At 46.1% G+C, this 27,221-nt stretch overlaps 1 protein-coding gene across 2 annotated transcripts in view; it reads left to right on the top strand.

Annotated features, from left to right (window-relative positions):
- Positions 1-407: 407 nt before the first annotated feature.
- Positions 408-27,221, top strand: part of LOC146809210 (putative methyltransferase DDB_G0268948) — a 530,358-nt gene continuing 503,544 nt past the window's right edge. For both annotated transcript variants that reach the window (XM_085616026.1, XM_085616028.1), the window contains exon 1: positions 408-569. The gene's annotated coding sequence lies outside the window, so the exon portion shown is untranslated. The remainder of the gene's footprint in view (positions 570-27,221) is intronic.

Below are 27,221 nucleotides of genomic sequence, written 5' to 3'. Positions count from 1 at the left end.
GAGAGGAGTCATCGGGATTAAGACGTTCAGTGCAGGGGGCTGGCAATGTTCCAGCGGCACCGCCCAAGCTGGGATGCTCTCTCCCTCTCATCCTCAGGGTGATGGGAGATCATTTGTGCGTTCAAACAATGTGAACATTTTCCTCTCCCAATCTTAGCCTCCGTCTGATTTACTACTGTGATCTGACCTGACCTGATGTGTGTTTTCTGTATATTCGATTTCTTAACGCCAAAAGAGCTCAAACTGTTTTGTGCAAGCCATTGAAGTAATTAACGTAACATTAGTTTCCCACATCCTGTTGCATAACTCTCTAAACAAGCACTAGCCTGTGTAACCGTTTCTGCCTTTATGGTTCTCATGCGAACCACATCTGTTGCTTTTATTACAAACCCTGTCTGCACCGTCCCAGACGCAGTGCCTTCCTTCAAACAGACTCTAGCGCTTTGCCCGTGGGGCAGCTCTCTGAGCACTAAGGAACCGTCTTTCATCATCATCAATCGCTTTCCATCACTTTCCATCCACCACTGAAGCGGCTGCTGGTCAAGCAGGAAGACAAACCCACTGCAACAGTAAGTTGTACTTTTCTCATTTGTTTCTTGCTCTAGTATGAATTCTGCAGCTGTATTTAAACTGTCTGGATCTGTGGATCCAGGGTAAAAGTTAAAAAAGAGTGCTGGCCTGGACCGTGTGAAATCAGAGCGAACCTAATTTTGGAGTAGAAGCTATGGAGCCTCCTTCCCTTAGCCAATAGACGGGCCCAGGGACCCCACATCTGGGGTCTTATTTATATCAATGGTGAGGGGTCATGGAGCACCTCTCCTCGAGCCATTGGAAGGCCCCAGGCACTCAATTACCTGGGAGAGAAGTTATGTTTATGGGGTGGGGACTTGTGACCCCCTCCCTAGCCATTGGCAGGCCCCTGAGACCCAATCACCAGCTCCAGGGGAGCGTTTGGATGAGCTTCACATGCACCAAGTGGCAATTTCGAAGAAAAGAGGGGGCAATTAGCAATTATGGATTAACTATTCATAGGGGTATTTACAATGTATTAACACTCACTCGGGTGATGATTTTCTTCTGGAATTCATTGACATCATGCACCCTTCTTGCCATTCAAAGATGTCATTTTAGGCTCTCTCTCAACTTCTTTTGGGTCAGTCATGACATGAGGCGTGCCATTGTGTTCAAAACACAGTCTGGCAGGTAATAGCACTACATAGCGTATTTCCATGACTCTAACTGTTTTCTTGATTGGAGAGAATTTGCTACGTACTTCTTTTTTTTTTTTTAGTTAAATAATTTTTATTGAAGGTAAGAAAGCACAGGATTACAAATATGGACTTAGTCAATAAAGAACAAAAATATAAGCAAACAAGCATAAATGCATAGTGACTATACAATAGGCGAATTCTACATAGAAAGGTTACATATTATGTAAACATTAATATTAATATTGCTAAGAACAAGAAATAATAGTAAGGATTATTATACTACAATAGAAAACAAAGATCCTGAGTAGGAAATTAGAATGAATAAACTATTTAAATAGTGGTTAATTTTTTTTTATCAAAAAATGGAAAAGAAAAAAGAAAGAAGGAGAGGCTGAGAAGAGGAAGAAAGGAAAAGGAGAAGGAAGAGAGAAGACAGAAAGGCAGAGAAGGATAACAAGATACTAAGAGTAGGAAGAGATTATGATGTTGATGACAGAAAAGACGTAAAGGGTAGCCATAGTAAGTCAGATTTAATTTGTAGATGAATGGAAGATTGAGGAATAGAGGCGATTCTATGTTCAATACATATATAGTTCCACCAATGTAAAAAGGATAATTTAGAATTGTCTTTCCAGCAAGTTAGTATAACTTTAAAAGCCACAGCAAGAAATAAATCCAACAATGGTGAAACAGGAGTAACTAGATCAAAATCTGGCGACACAGTACCTAAAAATACATTTTGAATATTAAGTTGTAAATTATGAGAAAAAATCAGTGTACATTTTGACCATATATCACCTCAAAAAGCATAAACCTTAGGACAATAGAATAATAAATGCAATAAAGAACCTTCAGCATTAAGGCAAGACCAACAAGATGAAGTGACAGAGTGGTTGAATTTATGTAACATAAGGGGAGTAATGATGACTCTATTATAAATAAAAAATAGGGACTGTGTGAGATTAGCAGCTTTGGAGGTCTTGAATAGTTTCTGCCAAAACTTATCCCATTGTGATATCGATAGTGTCAAAGAAAGGTCCTGTTCCCACTCCAGTTCAACCCTAGATTTAATCCGTGTGCAGATAGGGGTAGATAAAGATTTATAGATAAAAGAGGCACTAGGAATAGTATCAGAAGAGATTTGATATAATGAAGAATCAAGAAGAAAGGAAGTAGGAGTTGGTAGAGAGAGGAATTTCTGAACACACCCCTGTAGAATTGAAGCTAAAGTATCATATTGCTGAATACAGGAGTCAGGCAGTTGAAAAGATTCTTGCAACTGATGGAAATAAATAATCACATTATTGACAATCATTTGGTGTACATAAAAAAGACCCTTTTCTTTCCATTGTTTGTAGTAGAATGATTTGTGGTGAAATCTGATGTATTTGTTAAACCACAGTGATGACGCTAGAAAGGATTGGTAATTGTTCAAATTCTTAAAGAAAAGTGTGTGTAACATAACTGGAGAATGTTTCAAAATAGGGTATTTGGAAATAAAAGTACAGTTAGTCATGTGAACAACATCTTGTATTGAAAAATCATTAAACAGTGAGCATTCAATATTAACCCATGAAGGTTTAGGTAAATCCTGATAATCCTTGGACAAATCAAAAAATTGACGAATCAAAAATGCATTATGGTATGAATTAAAATCAGGGAATCTTACCCCCCCCCCCCTCATTTTTAGGTCGAATCAGTTTAGACAGTGCATGTTTGTTATTCCATAGAAATTTGGTGCATAACGAGTTAATCTGAGAAAAATAATATTTAGGAATTTTAAATGGTAGCATAGACAATATAAACAGAATCTGGGGGACAATCATCATTTTAATTGTATCAAGTCTGCCCCACCAGGAAAGGAGCAAAGGAGACCAGAGATTTAACAAATTAGTAATTTTAGGTTTTAAGGCAGAGAAATTATGAGATAGTGTATCACGAATGTTGGGGGAGAACCATATGCCAAGATATTTAATTTTTTGAGGACACCATGTGAAATTAGACTATTCAAACAAATACCTATAACATGAAGGATTTAAGGGTAAAATCTCAGTTTTAGAGAAGTTTAATTTGTAGCCTGAAACCTTAGCGAATGATGAGATTTCCTGCAAAAAGGGGGGTAAGGAAGATACGGGATTAGACATATAAATAAGAACATCATCAGCATATGCAGACAACTTAATTTGTGAAGTCTTGAGACTAAAACCAGTAATGAGAGGGTTACTTCTAATGCGTTCCAGAAATGGCTCTAAACATAACAGGAAAAGTAATGGTGAAAGAGGGCAGCCCTGACGTGTACCTCTTTGAAGGGAGAAATAAGGGGAAAAGAGGCCGTTAACAAAAATACATGCTTTGGGATTGGTATATAACAATTTAACATATGAAATAAACTTCGGGCCAAATCCAAACCATTGTAGTGTATGAATCAAGAACTCCCAATTAACACGGTCTAAGGCTTTTTCTGCATCCAAGGATAGAGCAGCTAGTGGGGAAGGATATTTTTTACTAAGAGCAAGAATATTGGAAAACATTCTGGCATTATCAGAGGCCAAACTACCTTTAACAAAACCAACTTGGTCTGGGTTAATGAGTATAGGGATAATTTTCTCTAAACGAGAAGCCAATATTTTTGCAAAAATTTTACAGTCATAATTAATTAGTGAAATAGGACGAACATTTTTACAATAGGAGGGATCTTTATCTGGTTTGGGGATTACAATGATAAGGGCTTCCAAAAAAGAACCACAGGCTTGGGAATTGGAGTTAAAAGAATTAAAAAGTTCTAACAATTTGGGCTCAAAAATTGAGGAAAAAGCAGAAAGTAATTCAATTGTAAAGCCATCGGGGCCAGGAGCTTTTGCTTTCTTCAAAGATTTAAGAGCATCAGTTAATTCTTGTAGGGAAATATCTTCTTCAAGGGGTTGGGAAGTTTTGGGCTTGGGGATACTACGGAAAAAAGAAACAAAATCTTCTTCAGAGGGCTTGGTAGTTTCAGTATATAAGAGATTGTAATATGATTGAAATGTGGCAATAATATCAGAATCAGACGAAAGGAGTGTATCATCAGACTCTGAATGAATGGGGCCAATAACTTTACGTTCTGATTTAATATTTAGATAATTTGCAAGCATTTTCCCGGCTTTGTTTTGGCCTCCGTGATATTTCGACTTAATCTTAAGGAGGATATTGCAGGCATCCTTTGTGACTATCTTATTCAAGGCGGATTTAGCTTTGATTAAATCTTGTAGTGCTGAGGGAGATTTGGAAGAATAATAGTTATGTTCTAGCGATTTTATACGGGTTAAGGTTTCTTTATATTCAGTATGCAGCAATTTTTTCTTCTTTGAGGAATAGGCAATAGTGAAGGCTCTGAAAGATGCTTTAAAAGCATCCCAATTGTTGTGTAAGGAGGTGTCTAAAGATTTATTGAAAGAAAAGTATTCCTCAATAAAGGAGGTCGCTTCTAGAATAAAAGTACGATTGAAACGCCATCTACCTTGTTTGCAAGTGGTGAGAGATAAGTCAATAAGGGTGGAGACAGGGGCATGGTCATATATAAAGATAGACCCAATGTCAGAAGACTGGAGACAAGGTAGCAGTGATTTGGATACAAGAATATAATCAATGCGAGATCTAGTATGGTGTACAGGAGAAAATAATGTAAATTCTGAGGTATCAGGGTTACACGTTTTCCATGTATCAAATAGTGGACGAGAGGAGATGGCTGTTTGAAATGATTTGTGGGACTTGTCAGGTTTGAACTTGCATTTGGATTGCCTATCAGTGAACGGGTCTAACCAATTATTAAAATCACCACCAACCACAATATTAGAATTGGAAATTGACAATATTTTCAGTTTTATAGATTGCCAAAATTCAGAGTCTGGTTTAACAGGACCATAAATATTTTTAAAAGTTATTTGTCTGTTATTTATGATAACTTCAGTCAATACCCATCGACCATTCGGATCACACTCAGATGATATAATTTGTGCATTAATAGAATAAACTTTGGATGGTGCTGAAGGAACTCGGTCTCCCATCGTACCTACTTGATGTGCTGGTTCGTCTCCATACAGGGAACTTTGCACAGGTGAGGTGTGGGAAGAATGGGGAGCTATCAGCTCGCTTTCCTGTAACTCGGGGGGTACGCCAGGGTTGTGTACTGGCCCCTACACTGTTCAGCCTATATGTAAATGGATTGATTAACGAACTAAATAGTCTCAGGGATAATGATGCCCCGTGTTTGGCTTCTGGTCGGGTGCCCGCTCTGATGTTTGCGGATGACACATTGTTGTTGTCGCGGACATCATCGGGCATCCAGCGAGTTCTGGACGGGTTTCTGACCTTTTGTGCCTCGAGGGGATTGGAGATCAACCTGGGGAAAACTAAGTTTATGATCTTCAATCCCCCGAGGCACACACGCCCGAACCCTGCACTAGGTGGTGTTCCCCTAGAAAGAGTTACGACCTTCATATATCTGGGAGTCACGCTGACTGAGCATTTCGTATGGGATGCTCAAGTAGCCAAATCTTCCCTGAGGCTGTCTCAGATAACGGGGAGTATCGGAAGATTCCATAGAATATCTATATTGAAACCTGTCACCCCTGTACTAGAGATTTATAAAACACAGGTGAGGTCAGCAGCCTTGTATGCTGCCGAACTTTGGGGCCACACAAATACATCCAATTTACGGAAGGTAGAACAAGCCTTTATGCGTGGTCTGGTTGGTCTCCCCCAGAGCACGCCTCTTATACCACTGCGCCTGGACTTGGATCTGGAATCCGTCAGTGAATTGGCGGCTGCACGACCATTACTTTATTGGAGAAGGCTTTGGTCTGTCCCTGAGCTTGCAATTTTTAGAGCGGAATTTAATGCAATCTGGGGACAGTTAAACTACAAGAAAATACCATGGCTACTCCATATAAAGACTTCCCTCTATCAAGTTGGTTTACCCCAACTTTGGGATTCTCCGGGTACTAGCTGTGTAAGGGCTCAAAGGTCCTAGATATTGGCGGCTGTTAGATCTTACAACTCTAAAATTCTATGCTGCTCGACTACCTTGGGTAGGTTGACCTCTGAGTTCTTAATGGTGAAAACTGACTCTAGGCTGGAGGTATTCTTGGATTTAGTACAGCCTCCTCTAGCAAGAAAATTATATATTCAGCTGAGACATGGCTCTCTCCCAATCGGGGCACTAACATCTAGATGGGAAAAACTGATGGAGGGCACTTGCCCAGTTTGCAAAACTTGTAATGAAGACATTACCCATATTATGTTCTGTTGTCCAACTTATAGCATGATTCGAAAAAATTGGCTTATTCCTCTGTGCAAAAATTTGGGGCTCAGACAATGTGCACAAGCTTGCAGAGTCTTGACGTATGACACTGATCCTCTTATTGTTTATGCAGTTTCCCGCTTTTTATATGGTATGTGGCGGAGAAGGATGAGTTTTATCTAAAGAAATGGCTTCTTTTTAGCTTTTATCCTTTTTCACTGCTAAATAATCATGATAACTTACTGTTTAATAATTTCTTAAAAACTTTTTTGTATTTATGGTCTTACTCTTGTACTTGTATATATTTTATTGTACTTTTATGGTCTTATGACCGAAATAAAGTTATTCATGATGATGATGAGATTTATGAAATAAAATAGCAACACCACCATGACGATCAGTAGCAGGAGAGAAAACAATCTGATTGACCCATTGACGCTTAAGTTTAAGTGATTCTTTGTCATTGCAGTGGGTTTCCTGTAAAAAAGCAACCTGGGTATTAAGTTTAGCTAGATGAGACAGTACCTTCTGATGCTTGACGGGGTGACCCAGACCATGAACATTCCACGAAACGACATTAACCATACCTCAGGATGCAGGAGAACGTACGGACATAGGACCACAGGACTGAGGGATTGACAAGAAAAAAGAAGGAAAGACATTTTTCAGTAAGTAAAACGAAAGACCAAGTCGTAGGAGAAAAACCTGTACATGAAAACAGGATTAAAAATGAGGAAGAACGAAGAAAAGGGAAATAGAAATAAAGAAAAGGGAGAGGAAAGAGAGGCAAAAGAGAGAAGTAGAGAAAAGTAAACAGATCAAGGGAGAACATCCAGATCTGTAAAAAGAAAGAAGATCTAAGAGCGAGGAGCATAGTGACACCGAAGGACGCGGACCCCAGTGAGAGCAGATACAGAAAACAATGAAGGATATATGAGCCTCACAAGTAAAAAGAGGACAGAAAATCAAAAGAAGAAAACAGGCAATACAATATAACATTAAAAAAGAAACAATCCGGCAATATAAAAGAAATCAAGAGCCAGTATCCATGCCATGTGAGGAGAAATTATGAAGAAAAAGTTTGAGTTTATCCGGATCCTCAAAGGAGCGTGTGCGACCCTCATGAGTGATTTTGCAAAGGCAGGGATGAAGAATTCCATATTGAATATTGAGCTGCCGCATCTGAGGCCGAAGAGCAAGAAATTCTTTGCGTCTGGCAATGGTAGCATTAGATATATCTTGAGATATGAAAATGTTATGGCCAGACCAGATAAGACGACGTTTGATTCTAACAGCCTTCATAACTTGCATGAGTTCGGTGAATTCCAAGAACAGCATTATAATTCCACGCGGTTTGTTGGCAGAAGGCTGAAGCCGACCCAACCGGTGCGCTCTTTGTATGTTGAGAGGATTTGATGCAGACTGAAGGTCAAGAAGCTCTGGAAGGAATTTCTTTAGGAATGACACTAGGTCAGCCCCTTCAACATTTTCCGGCAGGCCAAAAAGGCGTAGGTTATTTATACGATTGCGATTTTCAAGATCCTCTGTGTGGAGTTTTAGTTTAAGAACTTCTTGTTCAAGTAAAGGAATCTTTGTAGAGATATCTTGTATGTCGCTGATCCATTGCTCGAGGTCTAGTACCTTACTTTCCATAACAATCCATCTTTCCTCAATTTGTTTAAGCTTGTCATTGGTAGCGGACATGAAGGGCTGAAGGCCTCGAACCTCATCCAAGATGGAATCCAGGACTGGATTTTGTGATGATAAAATTGGCGAAGGCGATCATTTTTGTGCCTTTTCGGTTTTGTACCAGATACCGAGGGCCTGGGCATGTGAGGATCGCTAGCCATCATTGAACTGCAGAAAGACAGATACACAGTATTCCAAAAGCGACCAAGATTTGACGTCACTTTAGTGCAGGAACGTCGATACACCACTGGACACTGTACCAAAGTTCAATGGAACCACACCGTGACTGAAAGTGGCACAACGACGGCAGACAGAAAGCACCTCACAAAACCAGCAAAACTTGAATAAAACCATGAATGAAATAGGCAGCTCACGCTATATAGAACATGAGAGGAAAAGCACGCAGACTGTAGCAAACGACGAATCGATGAAAATCCATTGCAGCAACAAGAGATACTGAAAACCGGATATTATTGTAAATATTAATGCCCGTGGTAGGCTTCAAATTGTGTGCAAACTAGTTGGAGGCATAAATGCCTCAATACAGATGGCATTCGGTGAAGACTCAATCAGGAGAGTAAGATGCGAGTGCCGCGGGAATGCGCAACAAAATGGCGGCCGCTCGCATCTCTGAGAGGAAAAAACTGCCGCTACGGTGAAAACCGTCTAAAACGATGAAGCGCGAGGAAAAAAGCGGCCAGAGGATTCACCGCGATGCCCACATCACATGGCAGTCCCTCCTTACAGTAGAACTGTGTGAGTGAGGCTCCAAGGTCGCTTCTGAGTCCGCGACGGAGCGGAGCTCACCCAGGATCCGCCATGACACCTCGGCGTTCAAGCCACGCCCCCTGCTACGTACTTCTTGAACTGATAGTATGAAATCAGATGTTCTTCTTGTTTCGGACCATATTCAGAATTTTTTCCGGTTTCGGTAAATAGGATGTTTAGCAATAATGAGGGAAAATGGAACCCCAGGAATCAATCCAAGTCACAACATTTGGTGGGCTTGCTCAGCTGTAAATGTTCAGGATAGGTTGTCCTCGCCAAAGATGCCGCACATCAGCTTCTCTTTATAGTACTTGACTCAGCTCATTGCTGTTGTCTCAGGAATCCTGGCTATACAAAGATTGCTTACCCTAGAGCACTCCACTTGCAGATGTTTTGACAGATTTGACTGTACTATAGTGACAGTGATATCCTGTGCTCAGTTAGGTCCAGTGGGTCTGCTGGTTCTCCAGGTGATATTTCATATATTCAAGGCGCATTGTGAGGGAATCAATCCTGGAGTCTATCAGAGGTTTTCTTACAGCAGCCGGCTCCTCTGGAACATGACCCATAACCTCATTTTGAAAGTGGAGTGACTCATATTGGAGCTCCATGGTTTGAGTACCCTTGTGCTCCTCAATATGTGACAAGTATGCTTAATGTCTGGTATTCCTACCTCCCTGAAGTACCAGAAATAGCTCCCCCACTGACCACGGAAGTGCTGAGCTGAAAAGGATATTGCTGTCAGCCAATATACATTTATACCCACATACAGTTATTGAAGGAAGTAGAACACAGAGCAGCTGCATGCTAGCAAATATTGTACATATGCCCCCTAGACCTCAGAGACGATAACTAGTAGCTTGAAAGACAGTAGACACCTACAAAACATTATTTACAAAGGATTATACGTTGTTACAGATATTAAGGGCACCCTAAGTACTTATACATGTAATACACTAACGTTATGTGCTTTCAAACCTTCTCAAAAAAAGAACAAGCCTACAACAGACAAAGGTAAGCACTATTCGGAAACACAGAGCATATGCAACATGCAGGTAAAATACCTCTTTCAACAGGAAGCAGTCCGAGCAGCACAGATACAACTTTCTCAAGAAACAAATTTCAGCAGGGTGAGCATTTCGCAAAATGACAGTGACACACCCTTAAGGGCTTTGATGAGGAGAGAAGTGGGTGCGGAACACCAGAGGCCATAAACGATTTTGACACACAGATGCTTATTACAGAAAACTGTAATATGTGAAAAAGACTTGGCAGTGACTGGAGTGTGATACTGAAGGGAGGTGCAGAAAACATGCAGTTCACAACCAGAAAAAAAACCAGTACAACAATGAGTCTGGCATGCTGAGCCTAAGTCCAGGGATGGGGAGTGTGTGCCAAGGGAGAGAAAAATGGCTTACCTTCACACTTGAGTCCTGGACTTTTGTGGCATCAGCACTACTAAGAAAGGAAAATTAACTTAGATAAACAGCAAGATAAACTTAAGGAAGAAGCCTAAAAAGAGAAAAAATAGCAAGAAATAAAACAGTAAAAGAAATTGATTATGGGCTTAATGGAAATCAATAGAGATAGTGAGGAAGGACTGGCGCAACTGTTTGTGATCCTAACTTTCAAGGGGGCAAAAGTTCCAAAGTGGTACTTTGACTTATGGTATTTTCTCCCATCCACAGATACCAGTGAGCTTTGAGATTGAGGTGGCCATGCCAGAACAAGCATTTGCACTGCATAAGGTCTCGCATTTACGCAAGATTAAGCTATTGACATTGTAAATGACAATGCGTTTTATTTACGTTTCAAAAACCAAAACATAAATAAAAGCCATTGTCCTTTACAATGCCAATAGTTCAAACTCGCGAAAATGGAGACCTGTTGCATTGCAAATGCTTGTTTGCATGTGCTACACTGAACTGATCCAGACCGCGCTGCAAATTAATTAAATTAATCAATTAATTAAATAAAACAGAGCGGCTGCTAAAGTGAAAGTTGACAGCGCTGGAATAAGGAAAGACCATTGAAGAAAATAGTGCTCACCCACTAAATAACAGAGCCTGTGTAAGGAGCCAAATAAAAGGTCTATTCGTTATCGGCAGTAACAAATGCAGACAAGGCGGTACCAAGGCGGGACTAACAGGCCTATCTATGAATCAGAAGCCAACATTTTCGAAGGATAATGACACGAGCCAATGACAAATATGGGCGAAGAGTGGGCGGGCTTCCAGTGCATACCCTAATACAGCATGCCTCGCAGAGCTAGCAGTGTGTTACGTTCTAGGGCTCTGCTATGCAGCAGGTGCTGGGGCATGTTGGGGGTGTGCCACCTGCGTGGGGGGCCTAGCGCGAGCAGCGTGCAATAAACACACGGACCCAGTGTAACAGTTTAATTTATGCTCGCGCGCTCACGTCCGCCGACGTGAGCGCAAACTACGCTTTCACCCCTTGCGCTCTAGCCAAAGGCTAGAGCGCTAACTGTAACATCCCTCTCCAAGTTAGTCCTTGACAACAGTTCAAACTTTAATTCGCGGCGCCCCTTACTTGACATGCAAAGTCTCACAATCGGCTGCTGGGCCTGGGGTTTTCCCTTAGCCCATACCTTACGGTTCCCCGAGGAGTCGGGGCTTGGGTAGTTGGTGCAGCCCCTTGTTCTGGTCCGCTGTCCGGGCGCTCAGCATTGCCTGGACCGGCCCCTGGGTTGCCCTGCGAGATGGGGCTAGGCTCGCTCGCTGGGAGGACCCCTGGGTCAGGCTCTTCACCAACAAATGTAGCTTCATGGTCAACCGCGGGCCTCCTCACCACTTTGAACCATGATATGTTTCGGGTGACCAGCTGGCCTCCTCTGCGTGCCGTCTTCATGGTCCCTTGCCGGTCGACTACTCTCCAGTAGCCCTGTTCATACCGAGTCTTGAACTTGCCTCCGGGTCGCCGCTCTCTTAGAACCACCATATCCCCGGCGTGGATCTCTCTGGGCACCGCCCTTCGCGCTTTGCTGACTTTTTCGTTGCGCTCCTGGCGCCTCTGGAACGCAATCTCCACGTCGAACGGCGGGGCTATCCAGCCTGGGGCGACTGGTAGCCCGTCTCGTCGAGCCCCTTTGAACATCAGAGCCCAAGGTGCTTGACGAGTGGAGCAGTGGGGGGTGCTGCAGTACTCCCCCAGAAACCGCTGCAGTTCTTGTTCTGGGTCTGATTGTTCAGATACGGCGATGCGCAGTATTTTGTTGATGGTGCGCATGAGCCTCTCTACCTCTCCATTGGCCTGTGGCCACTGCGGGGTGATGCGCCGATGCGTATGCCATGTGACTTTAGGAACTCTCTGAACTCGTGTCCTTGAAATGGGGGCCCATTGTCACTCCGCAGTTCCTCAGGGCACCCGAACATCCCAAATACTTTTTCCAGGGCGGGGCCCACGTGCGCGAAGGCTGTGGACTGCAATGCCTCAGCTAGTGGGTACTTCGAGTAGCTGTCAATGATCACTAGCGTGACTCGTCCGTCAGGAGGGTCCCGAAGTCCACACTGATTTTCTCCCACGGGCCTCTCCCATGCTCCTCGGTGATGATAGGAGCCGGCGGTTGGGCTCCGCTGGTCAACTGGCATGACTGGCAGCTGCGAACCGCGTCGTCTACGTAGGTGTCCATGTTCGGGAACCATACCTTCTCCCTCATCCGAGCCTTCATTCTCTCCATTCCCTGGTGTCCTTTGTGCACCAGTTGCGTGGCCCTGGTCCTGAGGGCAGCCGGGATGACGATTCTGGATCCTCGTATGATGAGCCCCCCTCTAGTCACACTTAGCTCGTGACGCACTCTCCACATGTGTTGAAGGTCATCTCTACCTTCATGAGACCATGAGTTCTCTGCCTGGAGAAAATGCTGCCAGGTTCCCGCGAGTATGGTGTCCTTGACCTTGATTAGCACCGGGTCTTGTTCGGCCGCCTCCACGATTTCTTCTAGCTTTAAGGCACGGGGGCACGCCAGGGCAGCTACCATGTCTAGATGACCTTCAGCCTCCTCCTCCCCATCCATCGGTTTCGGTTTGCCAGGGGCCTCGGGGTGTTGGGATAGAAAGTCTGCTGGGTTTTTGGCCCCTGGCCGGTATACCACGGTGAGGTGGTACTGTTGAAGGTTGATGGCCCATCGTTCTATTCGTGGGGGTGGATGTGGCGCCGTTCCTCGGAAGAGTGGCACTAGCGGCTGGTTGTCCGTCACCACCGTGAATGGGTGTCTGCACACGTACAGATGAAAGTGAGGGCCTTGCTGGCGTATGCCAGGGCTGCCCACTGCCCCGGTTCCTGCTCCTGCATTAGGACCGCCCCTAGCCCTACCGGACTCGCATCTACTAGGACTTTAGTCTTCTTGCTCGGGTGAAAGTAGACCAGTGTGGTCTGATCCAAGAGAGCCTTCTTGATTGCCTCAAACGCTTCCTCTTCTGCATCTGTCCATCGCCACATTACATCGGTTTTGGTGAGGTGTCTGAGAGGTTCGGCTAGACTGGCCAAATTCGGGATGAACCGTCCACAGTAAGTGGCCATCCCCAGGAAGCTGCGGACCTCAGCCACTGACGCCGGAGCTGCGGCCGCTTTGATGGCATGGGACTTCCGGGGATCCACTTGGATGCCTTCTTTGGTGAAGACATAGCCGAAGAATTCGATGGTTTGTCGAAATAGTTGGCACTTCTCCCGGTGCAGAGTGATAGTGTGGCTCGGACGTGCCTGTAGTGTTCTTCCACCGTCTTGGAGTAGATGAGGATGTCGTCACTCACGTTTAAGACACCAGGTAGCCCGAGCAGGATATCCTTGATGGTATTTTGGAAGATCTCTGCTGCCGAGGAGATCCCGAAATTCAGGCGTTTGTATCACCTTAGTCCTAGGTGCGTACTGAATGTAGTAATATATCGGCTTTCCTTTGCCAAGGTGAGCTGGTGGTATCCCGCGTTCAAGTCTAGTTTGGAGAACCACCGAGCTCCGTTTAGATCAGACACAATGTCATCCATAGTCGGTGTGATGTGTCTCTCGCTCTTGATGGCTTTGTTCGGAAGCCGCATGTCTATGCACAAACGGATTTTCCCCGGTTGACGTGGTTTCTCCGCGATCACCATGGGTGATACCCACAGTGTGGGTCCGGTCACCTTCTCAATCACTCCTTGCTCCTCCAACCTCTGGAGTTCTTCCTCCACCAGCGGCCGTAGGTGGAACGGTATCCGCCTGTGCCTGAGGGCCGTCGGTGCCACCGCGGGGTCGATGTGAAGGTGTATCGGTGGCCTCTTAATCTTCCCTAGCCCTGAGAAGAGACCCTTAAATGTATTCAACAGGTCTTCGGCTTGCTTGTCCTGGATCTTCCTGAGGAATGCGATCAGCCCGAGGTCTTCGGCTGCGTGTCCGCTGAGTAAGGTGTCCACCTCTTGGTCAATTACGTGAATGTCAATGACTATTTCTGAGTTTTCTGCACTCACAGCTACCGTCATCTTCCCTTTTAGCGGTAATGGCGTGTCGCTCCCATATGCGTAGATCTTGGCCTTGGACTGTCGGAGCTCCGGTCTCAGCCTGAGACGGTTGTATTGCTGTACGTCCATTACTGTCACGGACGCACCCGTGTATATCACAGCGTTGACTTCTGTTCCTGCTATTAGTAGGTCGCATCGCGGCTGCGGTCGCCTGGTACTTTTCAGGGCTTTTGTGAATGATATGAAATACGTTTCTTCTCCATCCTCAGACTCAGTGCTCGAGTCCTTGTGGCCTTTGGCTTTCTCGTACCTTGGCGGCAGTTGGGATGACAGCGACGTGTGCGAGAGCTGTCTTAACAGCTTCCTCTATGGCTTGTCCCACTTGTTCCCGCCTTTCTATGTCTTCCTCCGGCAGACCGACGCGAAGTGGTTTTCGATTCCACAGTTTGTGCACACTTTCCCTCTGGCTGGGCACGTCTTGAGCGGGTGGTCTTCGTACCTGCAGAATCCACACAGCCGGGCTTGGGCTGGGGGTCGCCGGTCTCGGGGCCTCTGTGGTCTTTCCCGTGCTCGCACCGCATCCGCCTTTTCTGTTTTCACTTCCACTTGTTTGTCTATCCCCTTTACTAGGGCCTGATCCATTTCCTCTGCTCTTGTCGCCGACAGATCATGCGTCCTGGCCAGGACTAGGATATCGTTCATCGGGATGTTGGGTCTGCGAAGTATCAGTCCACGAAGCGTCTTGCTCCGGATCCCTAGTATTAATTGCGCCCTAATTTCCTCTTTGGCCCTGTCACCCACGAGGAGCATGTCCGCGAGGGCTCTTAACCGTGCATGGAAGGCATCCACTGATTCCCCTTCGCGCTGCCTCGCTTGGCGGAGTTTAAAATGTTCATAGTCCGGATTGACCTGCGGGTCGAAGTGCGCATTGAGAGCTGCCACTGCCGCCACGTAGTCATCCTGGTTCCCCGTGTTAGGCAGGTGTTTGAAGAAGAGGTATACTTCTTCCCCCACATAGTGGAGTAGGAGGGACCTCTTCACCGCCCCATCTGTCTCCCTTGAACCAATGAAATAGTTCTCCAGTCTGCCCAGCCAGGTCTGCCATCGCGGGGCAGCTGTCGTGGGGTCAGCGGCTTCTCTGAATGGGGGCAGGACCCCTGTCGGGGGGTGATGGGGCAGTGCCCTGGCTTGGTCCTGTTGTTCCGTGCCACTCATCACGGCGCAGGAACCACGTGCCCGGTGCACCAGTACAATGGCCACTGACCTCCTCAACAAACGAGTCCACTTTTATGCTGGCACGCCGTGCCGCCTTGCTGGGCGATGCACCCTTCAGGCCTGCAGGCCTTCTGTTGCTCCGTCGGCTGGTGGTGTGGCCTCGCGACCTCCAGGCAGGTCGTGTGTGTGTCTCCGGTGACAGCAGCTGTTCTTTGGAGGAGCTACTGGGCTGTTCGTAGCCTCGGAGACCAGTGCAGGAAGGGGGTGGGGTGGGAGCTCACCTCGTCGCCAGTGTTACGTTCTAGGGCTCTGCTATGCAATAGGTGCTGGGGCATGTTGGGGGCGCGCCACGTGCGTGGGGGGCCTAGCGCGAGCAGCGCGCAATAAACACATGGACCCAGTGTAACAGTCGGGCGCGAACTGCCTCTCGTTCGCCCGCCCCTTTATTTTATACTCGCGTGCTCACGTCCGCCAACGTGAGCGCAAACTATGCTTTCACCCCTTGCACTCTAGCCGAAGGCTAGAGCGCTAACTGTAACACAGTGCATGCGCACTGCCGCTAGGCTCAACCTAAATAACAGGCAAGTAAAACACCCTAAACTTTAATTCTGGATTTCCCTTGACCTACACTAGAGAACAGATCCTACCTGTGAATCTATAAACTAGTTTGTTTCTTGGGAACAATTGCACTTTATTCTTCGCTTGGAACTCCAGAACGACTCTTTTCAGGATTCTAAAACTACAGACTAGCGATATCTCTAAACAGGAAAAAAAAGAACAGTCTGAGGCTTACTAAAAACATTATGGTAAGGAGCCATCCAAAAGAAGAGACACTAAAGCACCCTTGCCTCCGATTAAACTCAGATCCACATAACAAAGCTGTGAAAAAGTAATTACACTAATTAATGAATTTTGCAATTTCACAAACCACGTCCTTGGTGCAGTTAGAGGGCCACAAGTTGAGGGCTGCCCAGATAAAAGGTTTAACCACAGGACGCAACTTTACTCAAAGACCTTGAGCTCCAGAGGGCTTTTAGTGCAGCAATGAGAAATGCAAGCAATGGGACCGTCTCCCGAGAAGGAATGCATAGATAAAAAAAAACTCCACTTCATCCTATGTTAAAGACCAATCCTGTATGCACCCCAGCAACCTACAGGCCCTAGGCACAGTTCTTTGAAGGGCTACCAGGAAAAGCTGGAAGCATAGCCAGTTTGTCATCCTCCACTGTAGGGCAATTCCTGGTGCTTCTCACTTTATAATGAGCACTCCACTTCTTCCTGCACACTTCAATCCACTTTCTATCCCAATGCAATCGGATTGTCTATTAGCGTTTTTCGATACCTGCAGCCAATTCATGTATTGAAATTGTTTTAACTGCATAATGGCTTCAAGAGAATCCTTTTTCATGGCCAAATCCCTTGAAAGCGAGAACATTGGTGACAAATAAATTACCATTGAACATAGTGGAGAATAACCAGACCCAGTCACTGCGCATGGACTCTACATAAGTAGGACCATCACTATCAGAGCTCTTACTTTTACAGCAAAGGTGAAGAGCCAAGACAAGACCAATGATAACTGGTTCTATCAGGCATGGGGGAGCAGGCAGTCCAACAACAAGTGGACATTTGAGATGCTCAGCAGGATCCTTACTGAGCTATGTTACAACAAGGAAATGCAGTGCCAGATCACCAAAACATGTCAATTGACGCTATCACAGACGTTCCACAGAAAACAGACAGAAAGAACCAAAACAGACCAGTGTATCCTCCAGGAGATTCAGAGCAGATAAGGCACTGCAGATCTGCAACCCCTTGGTGTTTTGTAGAGACAAGACCTGGGTGCCCTTTGAAGAGCTCAAATTCATGGCTTCTACAGAAGAGCTGAACCCATAGACTAGTCTTCTGTTCCATGGTGCAGTATTTGCCTTGATATCTGCAGTTCAGTGAAGAAACTCTCTCATCCAGCTATGACACCAATGAAAGGAGTGCACCTCTCCATACTGCTGCTGCCTAGAATTTTACTTTGCTTCAAGCTAAGGACAATTTAAATGAATATAACAAAAAATAGTCAGATTACGTAATAGGGAATTTTACATCCTAGTCGGATAAGAAGAAAACACAAGAGGTCTGAATCTGAAGCATAAATGATGTAAGAATAGCGCCGTAGTCAAGAATACCAGCCTAGAGTAAATTTAAAGACCAAAATAGCAAATTACTTGAAAAAAGGCAAAGGCAGCAATAGAACACCAAGAGAGCAAGGGTAAAGTTGGTTCGCATAAAGGGTTAGTGTATGTCAAGAACGAGCAGGAGCATGCAATGAGAGCAGGAGCAAAGCTGGTGCTCAGCAAAGCTCTCTGTACCCTGAGCAAACACCAGACAGAGTATAAACTGGAGCCCAGGAAGGGCCGGTGTATGCCAACGGGCAGTGGAGTTTAAGAACATGAGTAAAGCAGGAGCTTTGATAGAGTGGGGAAAGGCAGGAGTGGATCAATACAGAGCATGGATAAAGTCAGCGCCCATAACAGAATGGGTGTCAAGGACAAGCAGGAGCATAATACTGAAAAAAGCAGGTTAAACAGATTCAACATGGAGCTCGCGAATGGGATTCTCCCCGTTCCAATCCTTACTACGTGAGGCAGGCCTGCCTCCACCCAGCCAATCACAACACCAGTATTTGAATACTACATAAGCCCCACCCACCTACCACCATGCCTGGTTTTTTTCTGCTCCGACGGTGGTCGGAACGCTGATGCTCCCAGTCTCCTGATTCCTGTTTCCTTTGGTTTCTGGTGCCGTGAGTTTTTCGAATCTTTGACTTATTGGGCATTTATTCTTATTTGTTTTCTGATAAAATGCTCGGCACGGCCGCTCCGGTCCTCCGGTCGGCCACGATCCTGTTCTTGGTTCAGGGCACTCCCCATTCATGTGCTGGGGCGGGGAGTTTTCTTAGTGTCCTGGCCTTGGGTCGTTCCAGCGCTGCTGCTCTCTTGTAGCGTACGGCCCCTGCGGCCATGATCTTTGTGACTCTGTGGCTGTGGGTGGAGACTACAGGGCTGCCCTTTTTTGTTTAATTTACCGGTCTCACATTACATGATTTGGTAATTGGGGGCAGTATTTATTGGAGGTTGCTGGGCACTTCCTTTTTGTTGTGTGGTGAGTTCCAGTTTGAATTTCTCCAGTTGTCTCACCATGAGTGAAGGGGCTTCTTCACCTGTGCCTGCTAAGGCAGTTTCCAAGCAGAATAATGTTCAGGATCTGCTGGAAGATGATGTATTGCAGATTTCTAGGGCTGATTTACAGGACTTGATTGATTCAGCAGTCCAGTCTGCACTGCTGTAGCCTGTAGCAAAGAGGGCTAAGGATGATGAGGAGGATATGGACGATGACGATGGACGAAATATGTCCAGGGCACGTTTTTTTCTGATATGCTGGTCCATATTCGGGAGGTACTTGGTTTTGTCCTTAAATCCCTGGCTGATGAGGAGTTATACGCAGAGTACAGTTCCTCTGTGGTGGATGACCTTCCCTTCCATGATGTCCTCAAGGATATCCTGACTAAAGAATGGCTTGAGGTGGATAAGCAGGGTATTCCACGCTTTCTGGGCAAGTGGTATTGCCTAGCAGACTTTGACTCTCAGTTCCCTGCGATTCCGTAAGTTAGTTCTCTTTTGTCCTCTATGGCTTCCGCCTCTTCTTCCTCTTTGTCATCATCGGAGGCTTCCTTGACTGATCCAGTGGAGCGTAAGGTGGATTCTGCTCTCAAGCGTTCTTACGCCTCTTCTCACTTTGGGATGCGTGCTAGCACTTATGCTGCCTATGCCTTGCAGGTCTTGCTGAAGGATTTTGAGAAGCTGTTTGACTGTCTTCAGGATCAGAGGGACCCTACTCCTGTGTTGGCTCAGATGGAGGTCTTGGCGCAGTTCCTCTCGGATGTTACTTTCGATTCCTTGGGGCCTTCTCCTTGGCTGCTGGGGCAGCTGTGGCTGGTAGGCGGTCTTTAGAGACTAAACCATGGAGTCTTGAACCTGCGCAGAAAACCTTAGTCCTTAAACTGCCTTTTAAGGGTCCCCGTCTCTTTGGGGATGCTTTGAATATGATGGTGCAGCGCTCTGCGAAGGAGAAAAAGTTGTTGAAGCCTTTTCAGCCTGCGCCTAAGAAGAAGTCTTTTTTCTAGAAGCAGGGGTTTCGGGGGTTTTTGTCCTGTCATCCCTTTTGTGGTCGGGCCCATGGTCGGGGGGGCAGCATTCCATTATAAGTCCTGGCTTCAACAGCAGCAGCAGCAGCAGAATCCCTCTGGTGCAGGACAGAAGTGACTATGCCATTGTGGGGGCTCGCCTCTGTTTATTTCTGGACCGTTGGCCGGCTCTGATTTCCGACCAGTGGGCCTTGTTTGTCATCAGGTGGGGTTACCAGATTCCCTTCTGGGGCCCTCCCCCTCTGGATTGTTTTCTGTTTACCCCATTGTCAAGAAGCCCGTGCGGCGGCCTGCCATGTTGACCGGCGTCGCCTTGTTGTTACAGAAAGGGGCGATTGTGCCGGTTCCAGTGGTAGAAGTGGGCGTGGGGTTCTATTACCATCTATTTCTGGTGCCCAAGCTCAATGGTTCCTTCTGCCCCATATTGAATCTCCGTTTCCTGAACAATTTGGTGTGGTTGGATCATTTTCGGATGGTAACGTTACAGTCCTTCATTCCCCTCATCCAGGAGGTTGATTTTTTGGCTTCTTTGGACTTAGAAGACGCCTATATTCACATCCCGGTCCATCCTGCCAGTCAGCAGTTCCTGAGGTTTGCGGTCCAAGGGATGCTTTTCCAGTTTCAGGTCCTGCCGTTTGGCCTCTCCGCTGCTCCCAGGACTTTTACCAAGGTATTGGCTCCTGCTGTGAGGGTTTTGCAACATCGGGGTTTCTCAGTTTTTCCCTATATTGATGATTGTTTGGTCTCTGCTTCCTCCTTTCCTAAGGCTCTTCTGGCGGTGGAGGCTACATTGGCCCTGTTACCGGGAGGTGGGGTTCAAGGTGAATCTGGCCAAGTCGTATCTGGATCCTGTTCAGAGACTTCAGTTCATCGGGGGTCTGTTTGACACCTCTCTGGGGGCGGTGTTTCTCCCTCCTGTTCGGATCCTTTTCTTGCAGACTCTGTTGCGGGATCTGTTGAGCCATCCCTCTGCCCTGGCTTGTGTTTGGTTGTGTGTCCAGGGCTTGATGGCTGCAACCACTGTTGTGGTTCTGTGGGCTCGCCTTCATCTCAAGTCCTTGGTGATTCATCTGTTGGCTCGGTGGAACCCCTTCCAGGCACTCTGGTTCCTCTATCTCCGGCTCTGGTTCTGGACTTGGACTGCTGGCTCTGCACTCCCAATCTGGCGAAGGGGGTGCAGTTTTGTCTTCCACCTCCCATACTGTTGACTATGGATGCCAGTCTTTGGGGTTGGGGGGCCACCTTCGGGTCCTTGGAAGCAAAGGGTCGGTGGTCTTGGGGGGACAGCAACCGTTCTTTGAACTGGCGGGAGTGGTGGCCGTCTAGGAGCCAGTGCAGTTCTTTCAGGTTTATCTCCACGGGTCGAATCTGTTGGTTCGTACCGACAATCAGTGGCTCGTTGTTACTTGAACCATCAGGGGGGATGAGGTGCGTGTCTCTGAGCCTGTTGGCCTCCTTGATTTGTGCTCGGATGGAATCTCATCTGTTGGTCTTGAGGGCGGTATACATTCTGGGACAGTTGAATTTTTATGCGGACGCTTTGAGCCACAACCTTCCATCCTCTATTCTGTACCATCTCTCTCTTCCTCTGTTCTGGTCCCTTTGTCTTCGGTTCGGGACTCCCTGGATCAATCTCTTTGCCTCTCCTTTCAACACTCTTCTCCCCCGGTATTGTTCGGATGTACTTTGCCCTCAGGCTTGGGCGGTGGATGCTCTGTTGATTCCCTGGCATTTGGGCCTACTGTATGCATTCCCTCCTATTCCCCTCTTCCTGAGGGTGATGCAGAAGATTCAGGGGGAGAAAGTTTTGGTCCTGCTGATTGCTCCTTTCTGGCCTCGCCGCATTTGGTTTCCTCTCCTGTGACAGCAGGCGGAGGGTCGGTTTGTCCGGCTTTTTTTGTGCCCAGCTCCTCTTCAGTTTCCGTTCCTGTCTGCTTTGCCTTCATCGTTTGCAGCTGACAGCTTAGCTCTTGAGCAGTTGACATTGGAGTCTTTGGGCTGTTCCTCTGTGGTGGCTCATGACATTCAGTTGTCACGCCGTCCTTCGATCCTGCAGTGCTATGGTCAGCATTGGGGTTCTTTTGTCTCTTGGTGTTCTTCCCATGGGGTGGATCTTGTGCTGGGGGATCCTGCTTCTGTGTTGGATTTTCTATGGGATGGTTTGTTGTTGGGCCTTTCCCCTTTGTCTGCTCAGTGAGCGGCGGTTCGTGCTTGTAGGGGTCCTGCGGACTCCTTGGAGGTTCTTTCCCCTTTGGTCAGTCGGCTTGTTCGGAGCTTTCGGCTTTGTCGGCCGGTCTCTCCTGTACTTGTTCCTTCTGGGAATTTGCCTACAGTTTGGCGGAGTCTGCAGTTGTCCCCTTTTGAGCCTTTACTGGAGGCAGATTTGTTGTGGCTGTCCGCTAAGGTGGCTCTTTAGCTGGCCATAACCACTGCTCGCAGTTAATGTGGGTTGGGTGCCTTGCTCATTTCATTTCCTTAGTTGCAGTTCCTGCAGGATCGGGTCATTTGCGGCTTGATCCAGCTTTCCTGCCTAAGGTTTCTTCCAAATTGTATTTGCAACAGGAGGTGATTCTTCCTTATTTGCCTACTGAGGGGGATTCCCTTGTTCCCCCTTCCTTTGATGTTTGCAGGGCTCTCCAGATTTACCTCCAGCGTTCCCTGGAGTTTCGGGTTTCTCCTGCCCAGTTTGTCTCCTGTGGAGGTGTGGCTAAGGTGAAGAAGGTTTCCACGATAAGTAGGTGGGTGTGTTTGGTGGTCTGACAATCTTATAAGTCTTTGGATCTGCCTCCTCCGTCTCAGGTGCAGGGCCGTTCGACAAGTTCTGTGTCTGCTTCATGGGCTGAGGGTGGCGGGGGTCTCTATCCAGGAGATTTGTAGGACAGCCACCTGGCAGTCCCATCACACTTTTGTGCGACATTATCGGCTTGATGTTTTACATGCCTCTGCTGACAGTTTTTCTGTTGGCATCTTGAACGCTGCTGTTCATTGATCAATTCTTGATTAAAGTTTTGTACTTTGCATAGATCCCTGGTGTCCTGCGTTTTTTGTTGGTTCTCTGATTGTGAGTTCCTCACGTAGTAAGGACTGGGACGGGGAGGACCCATGAGGGGGTAATGTCTTGTTACTTACCGGTAATCTTCACTACCCCAATTAGGGTCCTCCCCGTCCCAGTCGTCTTGCCTCCCTCCCTCCTGCTGTGTTTGTGTCAGAGTCTTGTTGATAACCGGCATGGCGGTAGGTGGGCGGGGCTAATGTAGTATTCAAATACCGGTATTGTGATTGGCTAGGTGGAGGCAGGACTGCCTCACGTAGTAAGGACTGGGACAGGGAGGACCGTAATCGGGGTAATGAAGATTACCGGTTAGTAACAAGACATTACACAGGAAGAGTATTAGAATTCAGATAGCAGAGGTAAAGTTGGAGTCCAGGAAGGACCGTGCTAGCAACAGCCAAAATTGCATTAACGAGCCACGGAAAAAATGAGGCCAATGCGGGTGATCGGAGCCCGTGAAGTAAAAAAATAGAGAGGTAGGAAGAAAACCAAGTGACGTTCAGGACAAACGGATGTACAAGGAAGTGTGCACTCGCACAAAATACTGGAGGGCGACCGCATCTTGAGCTCTCCACTACTGCAGAGCAGATGTGCTCCCTCAAACAGCACCCTGAGGGGTTAAGTGAGCTCACGTAGCACTTCCGACTCAACTTGGCAGTAGAGGAAGCCCTCAGAAACCTCGGTGCTTCCTGCTCACATCCCATGAATGCCTTTTTAGGAGATACTCAAAGGAAAGGCGCACTAGAGAGCACAAAAAAGCATGTGTTATATAAGGTTAAGCAGAAAGCCTGGGACTCAGCCACACCAGCATTTATAGTTCTCCCAGGGATGGAGGGATTCCCCTTGCTGAGTAAGCACAGAGCCTCACGCTCTGAAGGTGGGCACGTACCATCAAAGTGGGCGAGCAGGGGCTCTCTTCTCGTAGGTCTGGGCTCCCACTCACTAAGCAGAAGGCAGGGCATTCCTAGGAGGGAGGGCACACTTGGTCGTAGGTAAGGACTCACTCGCATCAAACCGAGGACAAATGCGACCCCAGCATTGGACAGCCACACCCTCACAGTCAATATTGCCGTACACACATAGGGAGTAAGAGAGACAGCCACCCCAAAAAACACCCTTCAAAAGTCCAAAGGAGTTATAACAAGCCACCGAGCTAGGCGACACCTAATTAAAAATTAAACAAAGAGGTCCCCAAAGGACAAAATACACTTGTACACTGTAATGAAACTGTAGTTGGCCATTGCTCCTGAGCAGAAAACGAAAGTGATGTCTCGGGAGTGCCAACTAATGAAGAGCCAGGAAAGAGGACCGACGCATGAGAGAACCTATGGGAAAGCAGCAGGCGGGATTGCACTTGGTATAAGGTACGAAAGGTCTTGCAGACAGCACATGTGCGCTGATGCTTGACCTAAAAAACAGAACTAAAACAGGAAAATATTAGTTAACAGAATTGCTGAATACAGAGAATATTCAGGTAAGGCACAGGTGCTTGAAAAGCAGAAACTAGCCTGCGGTCACGAATCCTGGACTACAAGCCACCTCGAGTAAAAACAAAAGGAACATTTCAGTGAATTTATAGTATGCAAAGCAACAATTAATCCACAGTTTGAGCAAAATGATTAAGACTTTATGCATGGTAACTTTGCATGTTATCTTGTTTTAAATTGGATGCCAATGTTCCTTTGGTTGTGGAAAGAGAGGAACAAAGTAAAGAAATACAGAACAGAAAACAGTTTTGAGTGACGTACCCTAATCAACATCAAGGAACAATTAAACTCAGTATCATGGAGAGGTGTCTGCTTAGTATTCCTGAAGAGAAGGTGAAGTGATAGGTAACTCAGGAGAAAACCCATGAGAGAAAAGGTGGTAGTTATAAATTAGTGGAACAGTATTTCTAACGTTAGTGTTTTAAAGAATAAACTGAACTGTAGTGCTTAAAGCAAAAATCACCAACCGGGGCTATCTGGTCATACTACACTGAGTCAATTCTGAAATTTCAGGCCCACCACGATGGAGTGCAGGTCGGATACAGGTTCCAGCTTTGATCCACTGAAAAGCACCTTTTTTGCATGAAGGGCAATGGGAGGAGCAGAGCAAGCAATGCCTCTTCATCAATCCTTGGGATGTAGATGATACGATGGCTCCGAGCCTGGCAAAGTCAGAGACACATCGGAAAAGGAGGCGATATGCTCTGTTGTCAGTGATGCGATGTCCCCGATTGGTGCAACAGAGGCGTCACGTCAGAACAGATGGAGATGCTCTGGTTCTGAGTGGCGCAATGGTGTTAACACGTGCATTTTGGCTGGTGCAGCACTTTATACCCACTACCAAGGGCCCAGGGCTGGATTGCACTGTTTGGCAGGGCAAGACTCAAAGATGGCAGAGCCCAGGAGCTATTGCAGGATGGTTGGAAGTCTATGATGTCCCTTAGACTTCAAAACAGGAGGCAAGCAGACAAGCCCTTTGAGTCACCATGTGTTCTGGGTTCAAGTGAAATGGGTCCAGTATCTTTCACACAAACAAGGAGTGCACCATGCAGCAGGTCAGCACATCAAGAAATTAGTTCTTCCAGAGCAGCAGTCCAGCAGAATGACAGTCCTTGTAGCAGCATAGCAGTTCTTCTTCCTGGAAGAGTATCCACAGGTCCATACGTGTACTGAGTTGGTGGGGTGAGAAGTCCAATTCTTATATCCAGTGGTGCCTTCGAAGTGGAGGCGAGTTCAAAAGAGGGACTTTGATGTGCACAGAGTTCCTCCCTTCCTGCCCTGGCTCCAGATTCACTACAGGGGCTTAAACAGTCATTTGTGTGGGTACCAGACGCAGCCTATTCAGATGTAAGAGTGGCTCATCAGGATTTGGATGGCCCATCAGTCCTGTCTAAGTTCCCTTTGTGTGTGCATGTCTAGAGGGTATTCACAAACCCCAGCTGTCACCGACCCCAAATGTATATTAAAAACAGGCTGCAGGCACACAAGGCTAAGCGCACAAACATCCACCAATAAACCTGACTTTACCATTAAAGAGGATTCACCATTACAATTCCATCAGTACTACACATAAGAGGTCAACCCATTCACAATTAGAAATTACAGCTTTTTAAATGTAATATGGAATCTCCAAAGCTATTTTAGGAGAGAGGTAGGCCTCACACTAGTGAAAAATGAATTTTAGATTTTTCTCAACCAGGACATTCAAAATGTAAGAGTATATGTCCTGCTATTTATTTTCATAGCACCCTGTCCTATGGGCTACCTGGGCCTATCTTAGGGGTGACTTATATTTAATAAAACGGGAGTTTAAGTCTTCGCAAGGGGTTTTAAATGCCAAGTCGACATGGCATTGTAACTGCATTCAGGCTGAAATGGCATGCCTGGGACATGTTTTAATGTGCTACTTAAGTGGACGGCACAAGCAGTGCTACAGGTCCACAAATAGCATTTAATTTACAGGCCCTGAACACATGTGGTGCGCTTACTAGGGACACATAAGTAAATTAAATATGCCAATTAGGTATGTACCAATCCAACCATGTCTTAGGGAGAAAGCATGAGCATATTAGCACTAGTTAGCAGTGGTAAGGTGCAAAGAGTCCAAATATTCCAACAAAAAAAATTCAGCAAAATTGAAGGCAACTAAGCAAAATGTTTTGGGGGGAGACCACCCTAAGGTTTTCGGGTCTAACAATCCTTATTATCAAAGGGTATTCATTAGTTAATTGTTGTTCTCCTATGAGGTTAGATCTACACTATTGTATCAAAGTGGCAAACTCACAGCATTTGTGTTTAGAATTTGGATTTACGTCCACCACAAAGTAGTCATAAAGTAATACAAAATAAAGCTATGCACTATTTTGAGCTACTTTGCATTAATTTAGACATACCATGGTTATCCAGAGGCAATCTCATGCAACCACCCATGGGTTTTGATGTCAAATGTTATCTGCAAATAAGTAGATAGGGCTTGATGCCAACAACGTTCACCTTCTGGAGTCAGGCATAATGTTGGAGAAAAGTTTTCTTTTCTTCAAATGTTTACAAATCTACATGTGTGCTGTACTGTAAAGCATCCATACAAACCTATTAAGTACATCCAGATATTTCTTTTTGTACTGGAAGAGTACCCATCCTGTACAAATCTATGCTAGACATCACACACACCGTTACATTATCATGCAAGGCTGTGTGTGTGTTGCAAGGATGCCTAAAGTGCTCCAGCCGAGGGGAGAGAAACACATAGCTACTTTCTTCTTTTGAAATAACACATTAGTTGCCAAACTCTATTGCATCAAATCTAAGTAAATCTGGACTGCAGTTTAACCCAATTGTTGTATTTACATTTTTGAGCAAATACATATAATCGT

Source organism: Triturus cristatus, chromosome 7 (genome assembly GCF_964204655.1).
Source record: "Triturus cristatus chromosome 7, aTriCri1.1, whole genome shotgun sequence".
Lineage (NCBI taxonomy): Eukaryota > Metazoa > Chordata > Amphibia > Caudata > Salamandridae > Triturus > Triturus cristatus.
This window is presented reverse-complemented; position numbering and strand designations above follow the sequence as displayed.